The following is a 16,922-nucleotide window of genomic DNA, read 5'->3' as shown; positions in this document are numbered from 1 at the left end:
TACCAGCCAGGGTTCGGGGACAGTTGCGGTGGTGGCTGCAATCCAACCACCTGAGCGGGGGGTCGAAGATGTCCTCGCCCACGTAGACCTTGCTCACCACGGATGCCAGCCTGAGCAGCTGGGGAGCACATTGCGAAGAACTCACCGCGCAAGGGCGATGGAACAGGGAGGAGTCAACGTGGAACATCAATCGCCTGGAGGCCCGGGCAGTCCGATTGGCATGTCTTCGATTCGCTCACAGACTGCAGCACAGAGCTGTCGGAGTGCTGTCCAACAACGCCACCACGGTGGCCTACATCAACCGTCAGGGTGGAACCAGAAGCCGACAGGTATCTCTGGAGATCGCCCCACTGATGATTTGGGTGGAGGCGACTCTCCTGGACATCTCCGCCGTCCACATCGCCAGAAGGGACAATACCACAGCGGACTTCCTCAGCAGAGAAAGTCTCAATCCAGGAGAGTGGCAGCTGTCACCCACAGCCTTCCAGATGATTGTAGATCACTGGGGGATTCCAGACATGGATTTATTGGCGGACAAGTCCAATGCGCAAGTACCCAGATACTTCAGCCGCAGGTGCGACCCGTTCTCGCACGGAATCGATGCCCTGGTCCAGCCATGGCCGCCAAGGACTCTGTATACGCCTTTCCTCCGTGGCCGCTGCTGGGCGCCATCGTCCACAAGATTCAGAAACACCGGGGCCTAGTTCTTATAGTGGCACCAGTCTGGCCAAGAAGACCCTGGTACGCGGACATGAGACGACTACTGGCGGGGGAGCCTCTTCCCCTGCCTCCTCTCCGGGACCTTCTACGTCAAGGTCCCATCCTACACGAGGATCCAGCTCAATTCTCTCTTACGGTCTGGCCATTGAGAGGGCTAGACTGAAGAAAAGAGGTTACGCGGGGCCCGTGATTGATACCCTCCTCCAAGCTCGCAAGTTTTCCACCTCCCTCACCTACGTACGGGTCTGGAGAGAATTTGAAGCATGGTGTGACACTCATGGCACCAATCCACATGCCACCACAATACCTATTGTGTTGGATTTCCTGCAGGATGGACTTCAGAAGGGTCTCTCCCTCAGCTCCATCAAAGTTCAGGTGGCGGCATTGTCTTGCTATGGTCCAAGGAGGGATAGCAAGACCATCGCCAAGCACCCAGATGTTTCTCGCTTCCTGCAAGGGGTCAAACATATTCGTCCACCACTAAAGTGGCCTGTGCCCTTATGGAACCTCAATCTTGTTTTGGATTTCCTCGCGGGATCCACCTTCAGACCCCTTCAGGGCCTGTCTCTCCATTCTCTCACCTTGAAGGTGGTATTCCTCTTGGCGGTCTGTTCGGCACGCTGCATCTCGGAGCTGCAAGCACTGTCCTGCCGTGATCCCTTTCTCAGTATCACTCCTGAGGCTATCTATCTTCATACGGTTCCCTCCTTTTTACCTAAAGTGGTTTCCCAATTTCATCTTAACCCAGCCATATCCTTGCCCACCACGGCGGGTTTGAAGAAATCTGCAGAAGGCCGGTTTTTACGCCATCTCGCCATTGGCAGATTGCTGCTCAGATATCTGGAAGTGACACATACGAAAGACGGATCATCTATTCGTCCTGCACAGTGGGAGGAAGCAAGGTGCAGCGGCCTCGTGGAGGGCACTGGCATGGGGGAGGAGGGAGGGATTTGGGAACGTGCATGTAATGTAAGGCTTCAGTTATGTGTGTGTATATAGGTCCATGTTTTGAAGCTTTTGTGTCTTTCCAAACTAATACAAAGCACTGGTTTGCTGCTGGACTCTTTCATCTAGGCATATAGAGGGGAAGGTGGACACCTAGGGTGAGGGAGGGTACTCAGCCTGAAAGGTGGTTAGGGGTGTTTAATGATCTGTTTATTTATTCTCACCATGTCGCGGCTCAAATTATGGTCCATTAATGTTAAAGGGTTAAACAGCCCCTATAAGCGGCGGATCTTGTATAATGATGTACAGGGCTTTGGGGCTGATATATTGTTTCTTCAAGAGATGCACCTTAAAAGATATGAACACTGGCTGAACTGGGTTCTCTATCCTCACCAATTCCATGCAGCAGTGTCTAAAGTGGCAAAATATGCGGGAGTGAGTATATTACTTCACAAGGATCAGTAATTAAAACTGTGGCTGCTCCATTGGGACGTTATTTGATAATGCAATTGAAAATTGTGCAGACAACTTACATTTTTTTAAATGTATATGCACCCAGCACTGCTCAACAACATTTTTTGGCTAAGCTGGGTGATATTCTAGATAATCTGGAACCTGAACACTTAATTATAGGGGGAGATTTTAACCTCACCATCCAGCCCCACTTAGACAACTCGGGGGGAAGGGGGTACAGCCGGTGATCGTAAGTATCTTAAAAAATTCATCCGAGAAAGGGAACTCTTGGATATCTGGCGTCGCAGGAACATAAATGTGAGGGACTATACTTTTTTTTTCTCCTCCACACAACACATTCACGCATAGATTATTTTTTAGTAGATAAATCACTGAGTTTACAGATAACTCAACCTACTATAGGTTCTATTACGTGGTCAGATCACGCCCCTATAGGATTGATGCTACATTTTAATACTAAGGGGGCAGGCTTACGCTTTTGGAGATTGAATGATTCTCTCTTAGCTGATGAGGCTTTTTGTCAGACTATCCAAGCAGCTATAGCTGACTACAAGCAATTTAACTCAGTGCCCTCTCATACTCCGCCCCTGCTTTGGGATTGTTTGAAAGTGGTTCTCCGAGGAAGATTTATATCCCAAGCATCATTCCAGAAAAAAGTGGAGTGCAAATATTGATAGGCTAATGCATAATATCTCTAGCTTAGAGAAACAACATACTCACTTTATCTCCCAGGATTTATTCCCACCTTCAACATGCTCGCAATGACTTGCGTTTACTGAGAGCAAGGGAATATAGCACATCAGCTGCAGCTTGTGCGGCAGGAGCATTTTGAGTGGGGCAATAAGGCTGGAAGATTGTTAGCTAGAAAATTGAAAAGACAAATTGCGCAAAGCCAGATAACGAGGATTAAAGCCATAGATGGCTCCATGCTGGACACGGCCGAAGCCATACAGCAGGGGTCAGGAACCTATGGCTCGGGAGCCAGATATGGCTCTTTTGATGGTTGCATCTGGCTCGCAGACAAATCAGTCAACCAATACTTAAGGGTCCTGAGGTTTCGCATGGAAACTCTGCGCTCCGTCAAGACCTCAGTCCAGCCAGGAGAGTTCCTCACGGCCTTAGATTTGTCAGAAGCATACCTGCATATCCCGATCCATCCGGATCATCAGCGCTATCTACGCTTCAAGGTTCTGGGACGCCACTTCCAATTCCGGGCTTTGCCCTTCGGGCTAGCCACGACGCCGCGGACCTTCAAAGTGATCGTAGTGGTAGCAGCGGTGCTCAGACGGGAAGGAATCCTGGTCCATCCCTACCTAGACGATTGGCTGATCAGGGCGAAATCACGAGAGGAGAGTGATCACCCTTCTAGAAAGCCTGGGATGGGTAGTCAACCTAAACAAGAGTTGCCTACAGCCTTCCCAATCACTGGAATACCTGGGAGTCCAGTTCGACACTCAGGCAGACTAAGTCAGTCTCACCACCAAGAGAAGGTTAAAACTTCAGACGCGTCTCCGGTCCTTGATGGCGGCCAGCCGGCCCATAGCTTGGGATTATCTGCAGGTTATCTGCCTCATGGCATCCACCCTGGAAGTGGTACCCTGGGCAAGGGCCCATATGAGACCTCTACAAAACTCCCTGCTCTCTCGCTGGAGTCCCCGCTTCCGGAACTACTTCAGGCATCTACCTCTACCAGCCAGAGTGCGGACCCAGTTACGGTGTTGGTTGCAGCCCAACCACACGAGCAGGGGGTCGAAGATGTCCTCCCCCACGTGGATTCTGCTCACCACAGATGCCAGTCTGAGCGGATGGGGAGCACACTGCAAAGAACTCACCGCCCAAGGGCGGTGGAACAGAGAAGAAGCGGGGTGCAACATCAATCGCCTCGAGGCACGGGCAGTCCGGTTAGCCTGCCTGCAATTTGCTCACAGACTGTGGAATCGGGCAGTCAGAGTGATGTCAGACAACGCCACCACGGTGGCATACATCAACCGTCAGGGCGGAACCAGAAGCAGACAGGTGTCCCTAGAGATAGCCCCGCTGATGGCTTGGGCAGAGGCAAATCTTCAGGACATCTCCGCCGTCCACATTGCCAGAAGGGACAACACCACGGCGGACTTCCTCAGCAGAGAAAGCCTAAATCCGGGGGAATGGCAGCTGTCGCCCACACCCTTCCAGATGATTGTGGATCACGGGGGGATTCCGGACATGGACCTACTAGCGGACAGGTCCAATGCTCAAGTACCCAGATACTTCAGCCGCAAGCGAGATCCATTCTCGCACGGGATCGATGCCCTGATTCAGCCATGGCCTCCAGGGGCCCTGCTATACGCTTTCCTCTGTGGCCCCTGCTGGGCACCCTTATCCACAAGATTCAGAAGTACCGGGGCCTAGTTCTTCTAGTGGCACCAGACTGGCCAAGAAGACCCTGGTACGCGGACATGAGAAGACTACTGGCAGGGGAGCCCCTTCCCCTGCCTCCGCTCAGGGACCTGCTACGTCAAGGTCCCATCCTTCACGAGGATCCAGCTCAATTCTCTCTTACGGTCTGGCCATTGAGAGGGCTAGACTGAAGAAAAGAGGTTACTCTGAGCCAGTGATAGATACACTCCTCCGAGCTCGCAAGTTTTCCACATCCCTCACCTATGTCAAGATCTGGAGAGTATTTGAAGACTGGTGCGACACTCATGGCACCAATCCGCATGCGACCACAATCCCTATTGTTTTGGATTTCCTGCAGGATGGACTTCAGAAGGGTCTCTCCCTCAGCTCCATCAAGGTTCAGGTGGCTGCGCTGTCTTGCTATGGTCCCAGGAGGGATGGCAAGACCATTGCCACGCACCCAGATGTTTCTCGCTTCCTGATAGGAGTCAAGCACATTCGTCCGCCACTGAAGTGGCCAGTGCCTTTGTGGAACCTCAACCTAGTTTTGGATTTCCTCGCGGGATCCACCTTCAGACCCCTTCGGGGCCTGTCTCCATTCTCTCACTTTGAAGATGGTGTTCTTGCTGGCTGTATGTTCAGCACGCCACATCTCAGAGCTACAAGCACTGTCTTGCCGTGATCCTTTTCTCAGAATCACTCCTGAAGCTATCCATCTTCGCACGGTTCCATCCTTTTTGCCTAAGGTAGTCTCACAATTTCACCTCAACCAGACCATATCCTTGCCGACTACGGCAGGTCTGAAGAAATCAGAAGAAGGGCGTTTGCTACGCCATCTCGACATCGGCAGACTGCTGCCCAGATATCTGGAAATGACAGAAACAGTACGAAAGACTGACCATCTGTTCGTCCTGCACAGCGGGAAGAAACAAGGGGAAGCGGCCTCTCGGCCACCATCGCCCGCTGGATTAAAGAAGTCATCAGAGCGGCTTACTTAGAGGCCGGGAAGTCACCGCCTCTACAAGTCAAGGCTCATTCTACCAGAGCCCAAGCAGCATCTTGGGTAGAATCTAGGATGCTGTCGCCTGCAGAAATATGTAAAGCGGCGACATGGTCCTCCCTCCATACCTTCTCCAGGTTCTACCGTCTGGATGTCCAGGCCAGGGAGGACACAGCATTTGCGAGGGCGGTCTTACACGGTCCTCAGGCAGCCTCCCGCCCAGTCCGGGAGTAAAGCTTTTGTACATCCCACTTGTTCTGAGTCCATCTGGCTACACGACAGGAAATGGTGAGATTACTTACCTGATAATCTCGTTTTCCTTAGTGTAGACAGATGGACTCAGCATCCCGCCCAGCTGCCTGTATACATTGGTTTCATCGATCAAGGTAAGCCTTATCACTTCTTGCATGAGTGCATCCACTCTACCAGGTGTCGACGCCTTCCAGTTGGGAATGCTGGCGGTCTCCAGCTACTATCAATCGGTCAGGGGAATCCTGTTTTCACTATTTCATTGATCGTCAGTACACATATATCCATAACAGCTTTTGCAAGGAAGATTACTGAAGAGCTTCACTTCCTGTGGGGGTATATGTACCTATGCTGACGTCAGATCCGTCTCCAACTGCTAGCATGAGCACACTATACCCACTTGTTCTGAGTCCATCTGTCTACACTAAGGAAAACGAGATTATTAGGTAAGTAATCTCACCATTAGCCAAACCCGGGAGGGACCCGACAGATTGCGGGTCGTACTGACCGATTTCATTAATCAACATTGATCTCAAAATTCTGGCAAAAATATTAACCACCCGTCTCAATGCTGTAATGCCTAAACTAGTGCATTCAGATCAAGCCGGGTTCATACCTGGAAGAAAAGCGGCGGATAACGTCAGGAAAATTATAGATCTTATGTGGCAGGCTAAAAGGTTCGACACACCAGCGATATTAATGGCGGTTGACGCGGAAAAAGCGTTCAACATGGTCCATTGGTCATTTGTGTTCAAAACTTTGGAAAAAATGAACTTTGGCCCTAAATTTATTAATTGGCTCCTTAAATTATATGACCGACCGAGGGCTAGGGTGAAAGTTAATGGAGTCTACTCCGACCCTTTTCCTATTGAGCGGGGAACTAGACAGGGATGCCCGCTATCCCCTCTATTGTTTGCATTGTTTTTAGAACCCTTCACTACCAAAATCAGAGGTGAGGGGTCGATCACTGGCATTCAGGTGGGAGGGATGGACTATAAATTATCGCTTTTCGCGGATATATTTTATTTACTCTATCCAATCCAGCCCAGTCCTTAGCAAGTGTTGTTGCCCAACTCCTGGATTTAGCTCAGTCTCTGGTTTCTGTTTGAATTTAGACAAATCAGAAGTGTTAAATATATCACTACCCCCGGACCAGGTCCACCAGATGAAGCAGCAATTTCCTTTCAAATGGGCGGGGACCAAGCTCAAATATTTGGGAATTATTATAGGCCCACAACTATCTGACCTATTTAAATTGAATTATATACCCCGGCTAGCTAAAGTTTTTAGGGATTTAGATCACTGGGATAATCTCCCGGTTACGTGGACTGGAAGGATAGCGATTTTAAAGATGTCTATTTTACCCAAATTTAACTGTTTCAAACATTGCCGATCCCAATTCCTACGGCTTTATTGAAAAAATGGCAGAGAAGATTCTTTGCTTTTCTCTGGAAGCGGAGGCCTCCCCGAGTTGCGCAAGTGCCATTATATTGTCACAAGTTGAGAGGGGGGATGGGAGTACCGAAATTACAGTGGTATCACGCTGCGGCACAAATTAGTTTCATTTTATCATGGTACAGGAAAACTGAACAACCCCGGTGGGTAGGTATTGAGCAAGCTATTCTGGGCTCTACCCCTCTACAAGCTCTTTTATGGCAACCAAGGTCGACCTTGCGATTACAGGGTTGTTTCACTATTTCTTTAAACACTACCCTTCAGATCTGGGAAAAATGGAAGCACCTTATTACAGGGCATAGAAGTTATTTTTCTCATACTCATTTATATTTCAACACCAGATTTACCCCGGGTTGGGAATCTCCCCATTCTCAGATTTGGAAGTCGCATGGTATCCACACAGTGGGTCAGATATGTAGCACAGATGCTATGATTTCTTTTCAACAACTTCAAGAAACTTATTTGATCCCCTCCTCAGCCTCTTATTATTACCTCCAATTGCGTCATTTTATCGCACAGAACCGCATTCAAGCGGACCTCAAGAAGGGGAAAACGCAGTTTGAAGGATGGTGTGATTTGGCAGACCGTATTAAAGGGGGCCTATCCAAAATCTACCTATGCTCCAGGGGTCATTAGTGGGGAGACCCACCTATACTCATAAATGGGAAGAGGAGATTGGACTCATCCTTGAAGATGAGGATTGGGATCAGATATTTTCCAATACCAAGCGCAGTTCCATTTCCCTGAGAACGGCTATAAAGTATTGTTCCGCTGGCATCTTACATCATATAGAATGCATAAAGTGGGTCTTCGAGTGGATGCCAAATGTTGGAAGGGGTGCGGTCAGATAGGAACATTCATTCATTTATGGTGGGAATGTGTTCATGTACAGAGATTGTGGAATGTTATGGCCCTGATTTTCTGTATCACTCAAAGAGGTGATTTTATCTCCTATTCAAGGGTTACTTAACGTACCTGTCGAAGGTTCTCATGCTGAGAGTTTGATGATTAACCAATTTTGTATAGCGGCTCGCTGTCTCTTAGCCGGGTTATGGAGTCAGCCACGAGTTCCAAGCAAGGATGATTTGTATCAGAAACTTGATATTATGAGCTCTATGTATAAGATAACAGCCCAAAACAGACATCAGCTCTCTAACTTCCAATGGGTGTGGCAGCCTTATCTTAAATGGAGGGAAATCGCCCTGTCCACTGATGATGTTACATAAGTCAGACACATACACATGTTTGTGGTTTGATCAAAAGTTTAATTGATTAAGCCGCTTGTTTACACTTTTCTTATTTGTGGGTAGCATGTAGACTTCCTATACAATAATCGTTTACACTGCTATCTCTTTCGGATACGGGATTGGCACATTCACTGAACGCTACGATGCTTTGTACAACAGTATATGTTACCTGTTCCCTGTACGTACCAGGATCAGTCCAGACAGTGGGTTGGTTATGTCCCCCGTCCAGCAGATGGAGTCAGACAAGGCTTTGGAGGGTGCTGCCTTAAGTACTAGAGCACCCTCTACAGGAGTTCAGTATATCTCTGACTCCAGCAGATGCGAGTAGGGGAATCCGAAGTTCCCCCTTTTGACAGGTTTTCTTATTTTTTTTTGGCTTTATTTCTGCCTCTTGTTGAGCTGGATCAAGTTGTTTGTTAAAGTTTTATAAAAAAAAAAAAAAAAAAAAAGTTTGTTTAGTGGGAGGTCTTAGCGAGGGCTTGCAGGCAGGGCTGCTGCTGCCACTCTCCGTCTTTCCTCCTGCTTCTGTTTTTGCCTGTGCTTCTGTGTTTGCAGGGTAAGTTGGAAAGTTTTTGTGCCTTTCTTTTTCTCCTCCCGTTTTTGCTCCTGCAGATAGTTTTAGAGCACAGTGAGGAAAGCTGGTGGTCAGCCTCTTCCTCTCCCTTCCCCCCCCCACCCTACTGCTCGTGCTCCCGGGGCTGCTGCAGTAGGGAGGTTTCATTCCCCTACTGCCTCTTCAGGACGCCGGGGCACAGCAGGGGTTTTTTCCCCTGCACCACGCGGTTTTCTGCTGCCTAGCCTGTGCGACTCGCTCCGCCCCCCCCCCCCCCCCCCATATGCCGCAGCCGGCCCACTGCTCTGCCTGTGGAGAGCCGGTGGCTAGAATCTCGCGTGAGGGCATTTGTTCCAGGTGCCTCCCTGGTGGGGAGGGCACCTCTGGACCGCGGGGCAACCTCATGGCTCGATCTGGAGTGCGTCCCGATTCTCGGGGGTCGGCCCCCCGCCATTTTCGGTGGGAACGGCGGCCATTTTGCAATCTGCTGCACAGCCATTTCAGCACTCAGGGTAGGAAGGAGAAGATTCGGATGGCGGGGAACCGCCAATTTTGGCCCCGATTGGGGCCTCTGGAGCTGTAAGCCCCCTGGTTCTGCCTCCCCCAACCCCCCGGGGTCCCCCACCATTTTTCCCGGAATTTATTTTGCTGATGCATAACGCCTATCTTCAGTGCATGGAGGTTCCGACGGGGCTCAGTCCGGATCCTCCTCCTGCCAAAGTGCCACACTTACCAGGGCTGCCTCAGGGGACCCAGGATGCGGATGGGGGACGGGGTCCCTTCATGGTCCGTCAGGGACCCATCGGACACCGCTTCCCGGTGGGAGTACGCATCCCTACTTGGTCCCAGGGGGTGGTTCTCCTCCCTCTCCGGTTGACCCAGCCATGGAATGCCCAGAATTTATCTCCCCTGCAGGCACTGGAATTATGGCCTTGAGGGAGAGAAGACTCTGCAAGGTAACATCTAGCGCCGTCCTCTTGAGGGGTGAACAAGGAGATTCCACAAACTTGTCTGGCGGGAGCGGAAGAAAGTCCAGGTAGTACCCCTCTCGGATGATGGTGAGGACCCACTGGTCAGAGGTAATCTCGGCCCACCTGCAGTTAAAGAGGGTCAGCCTGCCCCCTATGGCTGCTACCCCCGGATGGGCCGGCTGATTGTCATTGTGGGGTATGGCCAGGGCTGGAACCCGAGCCGGCTCCCCTCTTATTGTGCTTAGGCCGAAAGGACTGGTTCCTGGCCTGCGACCTAGGTGCCTGGTAGCGAGTCCCGTAAGGGTTGAAGCGCTGAGAGGTTCTACCTCTGGATGGTCTAGAAGACGGGCGCTGCCTCTTGCGTGGCCTGTCTTCTGGTAGACGAGGTAAAGGAGAGGCGCCCCATTTATTGGCCAGCTTCTCCAGGTCGCTGCCGAACAGGAGAGATCCCTCGAAGGGCATTCTCGTGAGATGTGTCTTGGAAGAGGAGTCGGCCGACCAGTTACGTAGCCAGAGCTGCCTCCTGGCTGCCACTGAGGATGACACTCCCTTGGCTGCCGTACGGACGAGGTCGGAGGCTGCGTCAGTAAGGATTGAGAGAGCTGATTCCATCCCTTCTCCCGGGGCGTTGTTCCGAGCCTGAGATAAGCAGGAACGCGTCACCACCGTGCAGCAAGTTGCAATTCGTAGGGACATGGCTGCCACCTCAAAGGCCTGCTTCAGGATGGTGTCCATACGCCGGTCATGTGTATCCTTGAGGGCCGTCCCTCCTTCCACCGCGATGGTGGTGCGCTTCACAACTGCGCTGACCATGGCGTCTACCTGAGGGCACGCCAACATGTCCTTAGTTGCCGGGGCTAAGGGGTACATGCCAGCCAAGGCCCGACCCCCCTTGAATGGAGCCTCCGGTGCAGCCCATTCCAGATCGATTAGCTACTGTGCCACTTGTAGGAGGGGAAAGTGGTGAGAAGTTTGGCGCAGGCCCTCTAACAGGGGGTTCACTCTAGGTTCCCCTGGGGTGTCATGGCCCGGAAGGGCCAGTTCCGACAGGCATTGCGAGATCAGGTCTGGAAGATCCGCTCTGGAAAAGAAGTGCCGCATGGTCCGATAAGGTTTTACCCCCGAGGGAAGCTCTCCCTCCTCGGGGGGCTCATCTTCTTCTGCCGGGTAGTCTGAATCCCCATAATTGGGGCTATCAGGTGGCGAGTGGCCGCGCCTAGGCCGCAAGGGTCCAGGGGCTGGGTCATTCTGGACGTACGGAGCCGGTCGGGGAGCTGACTGCATCGTGACAAAGGTATGAATCCCTTTTAATAACTCCACCCAGGAGAGGGAAGCCATATCTGGCCGCATGGGAACCAGGCCCCCCTGGTTCACTGGCTGCTCCCCACTGCTTGCTGGCTCCGGCGTGTTCCCCGAGGAACCGGCAAGAACGCTGGGCTGAGACCGGCCCTGGCCCGGGACTCCCAGGGCCTCTTCACATTGGGCACATAGGGAGTCTGCATCCTCATTGTGTGGCCCTGAGGTTGCAAGCAGAGCAGAGATTGATGCCTGAATCTGTAGGTGCCGGCACTGCCGAAGCCTGGTCACTCTTATGTTCCATGCCGCCGGTGAACCTAATAAGAGTCTGCGCTGTGCGCGAAAAGCAGGCGCCTGAAACCAGAGTTCAGCAATGGGCGCCTAGCAATGTGCGCCTATGAACGGGCCCCTATCTATGGATGCGCGCCTATCGCCTTGCGCGTAGCAACGGACGCCTATCGCCGTGCACGTAGCAATAGACGGGATGTTTCAGGTAGAAGATGATGGCGAGCAGGCAGACGAAATGGCGGCCTACTCAACTGGCCGCCCCAGAGGCACACTCTGCTTCTCCTCGGATCCTTGGAGACCAACAAGTAAATACATACGCCTTACCTTGTCTTCGGCGCTTCCCGGCTGCAACCCGGGCGGTCTCCGGCTGCGGGGGGAGAGGGCAAGTACCTTCACCGCCGCATTCGAGGAGGTGCACCCGCTGCATCGAGGCCGCGCCCGAACTCGTCTCGCTCAGGGGCCAAGTCCACGCCGGGACCGAGGCTGCCTCTAGGCCGCGCCCGAGCCCTTCTCGCTCGGGGGCAGGTCCCTGCCGCAAGTCGGCCTCCGGACCGAGGCACTTATCGCCGAGGGACCACGGAAATCACCTCGGGAAACTCAACTGGGGGAGGGACAGACTGGTATCACCGCAGGAGTGCGGGGCTCGTCGTTAGTAGATATCGTCTAGGAATTTAGTCGTTAGAATTTGGAAGAACGCTCAGCGAGCGTGAAGGAGCTCCAAACTGCTTTGGAGACGGAAATTACTGAATTGCTTCACTTCCTGTGGGGGTATATGTACCCGTGCTGACATCAGATCCGTCTCCAACTGCTAGCACGAGCACACTATACCCACTTGTTTTGAGTCCATCTGCTACACGCTAGGAAAATCCAGCATAACTCTCTGCTTCATCGGCAGGGGGAATGAAGAAAAGTAGATCTATATATAGAAAAAAACCCAACAAGGTCTGAATTATTTAGTCTTGGTAAACAAATAAACGTGGGTATAGCTTGCTTATTGCGGCGGTTACTACCCCTAACTAATTAAGCTAGATATTTCACTTAGAGGCAGTTCCAACACTGCTCTCTACATTAATGGTGGGGGTAGAGGGGAAATAGAATCAAAAGGTTACTAAGAGCCAAGAGTAACAGATAAGGTCCATCAGGTCTAGAGAACGTGTATAAAGAGGAGGCAGCAAAACACTGCACGGAGCGGCAGTAGCCACAGAGGCATTCACGGAGCGGGATGCCAGTGGTTGGTGTTCCACCTTCACGGAACGGAAGGATGGAGGGCTGCCATCTCCAAATTAAAACAAAAAACAAACCCAGGGGTGGGTAAGAGTATGTAAAATTAACGGAGAGTTCAAAGGCTATAGGTATTACCAATTCCCTGTACGTACCAGGATCAGTCCAGGACACCTGGGTTGTGACTCCGCACCAGTAGATGGAGACAGACTAAAACTTGTGGGCGGAGCATATATGCCCCTGTGCCAGTCACAGCCCCTCAGTCTTACTCTGTCTCCAGTAGGTGGTGCAGGTCCGGTCACAGCCCTGTCGGGCCTGATTCTGGTTGTTAGTCAGGTTCGCTTTTTGGGTTTTATTTTCTATTAGGCCTATTTGGTTTTTTTCTGTAAATTGGGTTTTTTGTTTAATTTGGTTAATTTTAGTCCCGGTTGCCCTGCCTCCCTGGGGAGTTGAGAGGTCCTGAGGGGACTACCCTCCCCAGGTGGAGGCCGCTGCTAGGGTTGAGGACCCGGCTGGACTAGTAGCAGCGTCAGGGGTGACACCGGGGAGCCCGGTTCACTCACCCCTGCAGGACAGAGGGCTTTTTCAGTACCAGGGACAGCGTTTTCTGTAAAAAAAAAAAGTGTTTGACTTTTGTTTCTGTCAGCTCTCCGTTGCCTGGCGTTGCACTCCGTCCCGTCCCGCTCGGGGGGGGGGGCGTCGTCGGCAGGGGGGAGGTCGCCGATTTCGCCGCGGTGATTTTTTTTTCTTTTTCTTCAGCGCCCCTCAGTGTTTTTCGGCGCGTCCTTTGTTTTCCCGCGATTTTCTCGATGCCGCGCGGCTCGCAGTGCAGGGCCTGCGGCTCGGCGCGCGCGCGTCTCTCCCGGGACGGCCTTTGCTCGGCCTGCGTCCCAGGAGACGAGGGATCATCGGGGGCACCTCGGGGGACCCGTTCCCGGGTGGCACGATCGCCGTCGCAGGGGGGAGGGGCCCCTGACAGGCCTCCTGGTTCTTTCCCGGTTTCCGCGGGAGTGGCGGCCATTTTGTCCACCGGCCGGGTAGTCTCACGCGAAACGGTGGAGGCCTCGGTTTTGCCCCCTGAGCTCTCCCCGCAGTGGGGTGCGGCGGGGGAGGCCCCCTCGGAGGGGCCCCGGTCCCAGGGGACTTCGGAATTCAATTCTTCGGATTCGGGCGAGCTCTCAGAGGATTTAGCGCTTTGCTGCGCAAGGTGCTCCGATATAGGCGAAGCAAGCGCAGTCGGGGGGACGCCTCGCGCGCTCGGGTCCACCGGTCCCCGCCGAAGAAAAAGCCGGCCAGGAGGACGGCGAAGGTCGCCCAGGCCGCGGGCCGGAGCAAGCGGCTTCCGCGAGGGGTGCCGCAGGGCTCGGAGTCCGAAGAATCCGCCGAGGCGGACACGGAGGCCTCTGAGGAACCCCTGCCGGGAGCCGGGAAGGCAGCATCAGATGGCTCCGCGCAGCTCGCTACGGGGAAAAGAGCACAGGCCGTCGATGGGGATGACCCCAAGGTGGTGCGTTTGTTCCTTAGGGAGGAGCTGTCGCCGCTTATCCCGGCCATTCTCCAGGAGCTGCGGATTGATGCCCCTCCGGTGGTGGTCCGCCAGGAGGCAAATATGGATCCTGTCCTGCTCGGGCTCACAGGGCCGGCGGTTGCTTTTCCTTTTCATTTTTTCGTCCACGGATATCCTCTTCAAGGAATGGGATACTCCGGAGTTGGATTTGAAGGTCAGCAAGGCCATGGACAAGCCTTACCCTTTGCCGGAGGACGCGCTGGAGCTCCTCCGGCTCCCAAAAGTGGATTCGGCGGTGTCTGCTGTCACGAAGAGGTCTAACATCCCGGTCACGGGAGCGACAGCCCTCCGGGATATTCAAGACCGGAAGTTGGAGGTTCAACTCAAAAAGATTTTCGAGGTCTCTGTCCTAGGAGTGCGGGCCGCCATGTGCACGAATTTTGCTATGCGGGCTAGTCTGCGCTGGGCTCAAGTCCTTCAGGCGAATGCAGGTCTCTCTGCAGAGTAAGCTTCTCAAGCAGACAGGTTGGAGGCAGCCATTGCCTATGGGGCCGATGCGCTCCATGATCTGTAGCACACCTCAGCTCACTCCATGGTGGCAGCGGTGTCGGCGCGTCGTCTTCTTTGGCTGCGCAACTGGGCAGTGGATGGCTCTTCCAAGGCTCACCTCGGGGCATTGCCATTTAAAGGGAAATTGCTATTTGGCAAGGAGTTAGATGATTTGTTGGTTTCCCTGGGTGAGAATCGAGCGTTTAAGCTGCCGGAGGATAGGGCCCGTCCGCGATCTTCCTTCTCAGGCAGAGCCCGGTTCCGGGGGCCCAGGAAGTCCAGACCGCAAAGATCCTCTGGATCCTCATATAGGTCGTCCTCCTCGCGGAACGCTCAGTGGCAGCAGTCCTTTCGGGGCAAGCGTTTGGCCGGCAAGGAGGGGCTCCGTCGGGTGCGGGGGCCAAGCCTTCACAATGAAGTCCGGCCGGCCCATCCCTCCTCGTGGCCTCGGCACGTTGTCCCAAACGTGGGGGCGCGTCTCTCCTTCTTTCTCGAGGAATGGGCCAGCATGACGTTGGATCAGTGGGTCCTCGACGTGATAAGACACGGCTACGAGTTAGACCAAGAAAGACGGCTCTTTCCGCCCCATTCTGGATCTGAAGGGAGTCAACAGATGCCTTCGGGTTCCTCATTTCAAGATGGAAACCATTCGTTCCGTGATCGCGTCAGTGCACCCCGGTGAATTCCTGGCGTCCCTAGACCTCACAGAAGCATACCTTCATGTAGGCATCCATCTAGCTTTTCAGCGGTTCCTGCGGTTTTGCATTCTGCGCAGGCACTTCCAGTTCCGGGCGCTCCCGTTCGGCCTGGCGACAGCGCCTCGGACATTCACGAAAGTGATGGTGGTCGTGGCGGCGCAGTTGCGGCGGGAAGGCCTGCTGGTTCACCCTTACCTCGACGATTGGCTAATCCGAGCGAAGTCTCAGAGTCTGTGTCGGCAGGCGGTGACCAGGGGGTTACAGCTCTTGCAGTCCCTGGGCTGGGTGGTCAACTACAACAGAGTCATCTCGAACCTTCTCAGTCCTTGGAGTATCTTGGAGCCCTTTTCGACACGAAGCGAGGCAAGGTGATTCTCTCTCAGGAACGGATATGCAATCTGCAGTCTCAGGTGCTACGTCTTCTGTCGCTACACCGGCCACGAGTCTGCGATTACCTGACGGTTCTGGGGTCTATGGCATCCACTCTGGCATTAGCCCCTTGGGCGTTCGCTCATCTACGACCGCTGCAGTCCTCATTGCTTTTCCGCTGGAAACCGGTTTCCAAGGATTTTTATCTACCTCTCCCTCTCGAGGGTCAGGCGCGAGCCAGCCTGAGCTGGTGGCGGGATTCCAAGCATCTCTCCTGTGGAGTGTCCATTCTGGTGCCCGACTGGACGGTGGTGACCATGGATGCCAGTCTTTCCGGCTGGGGGGCAGTGTGCCAAGGGAAGTCGGTTCAGGGTCTGTGGTCAGAGTCGCAGACCCGGTGGTCTATCAACCGGCTGGAGACCAGAACGGTCCGTCTGGCGCTGCATGCTTTTCTACCCCTAGTACGCGGACAGGCGGTCCGGGTATTGTCGGACAACGCTACCACCGTGGCTTACATCAATCGCCAGGGCGGGGCAAGAAGTCCTCTAGTGGCGGAGGAGGCGTGGCTCTTGATGCTCTGGGCAGAGCGGCATCTCAGCCATCTCGCTGCGTCCCACATTGCAGGAGTCGACAACGTCCAGGCGGATTTTCTCAGCCGTCACCGTCTGGATCCCGGAGAGTGGGAGCTGGCGGAAGAGGCGTTTCTCTTCATCTGCAAGACTTGGGGAACGCCCCACATGGATCTGATGGCCACGTGGCACAGCGCAAAGGCTCCGAGATTTTACAGTCGACGTCGCGAAAGGGGCGCAGAGGGAGTCGACGCGTTGGTGCTTCCCTGGCCGGCGGATGTGCTTCTGTATGTGTTCCCACCGTGGCCCATGATCGGCAAGATTCTGCGGCGCATAGACTTGCACCCGTCCAACGTGATCATGGTGGCGCCGGAGTGGCCGCGCCGTCCCTGGTTTGCGGACTTAGTCCAGTTGTCGGTGGCCGCCCCCCTT

The sequence above is a fragment of the Rhinatrema bivittatum genome, chromosome 4 (assembly GCF_901001135.1).
Source record: "Rhinatrema bivittatum chromosome 4, aRhiBiv1.1, whole genome shotgun sequence".
Taxonomy (NCBI): domain Eukaryota; kingdom Metazoa; phylum Chordata; class Amphibia; order Gymnophiona; family Rhinatrematidae; genus Rhinatrema; species Rhinatrema bivittatum.
This window is presented reverse-complemented; position numbering follows the sequence as displayed.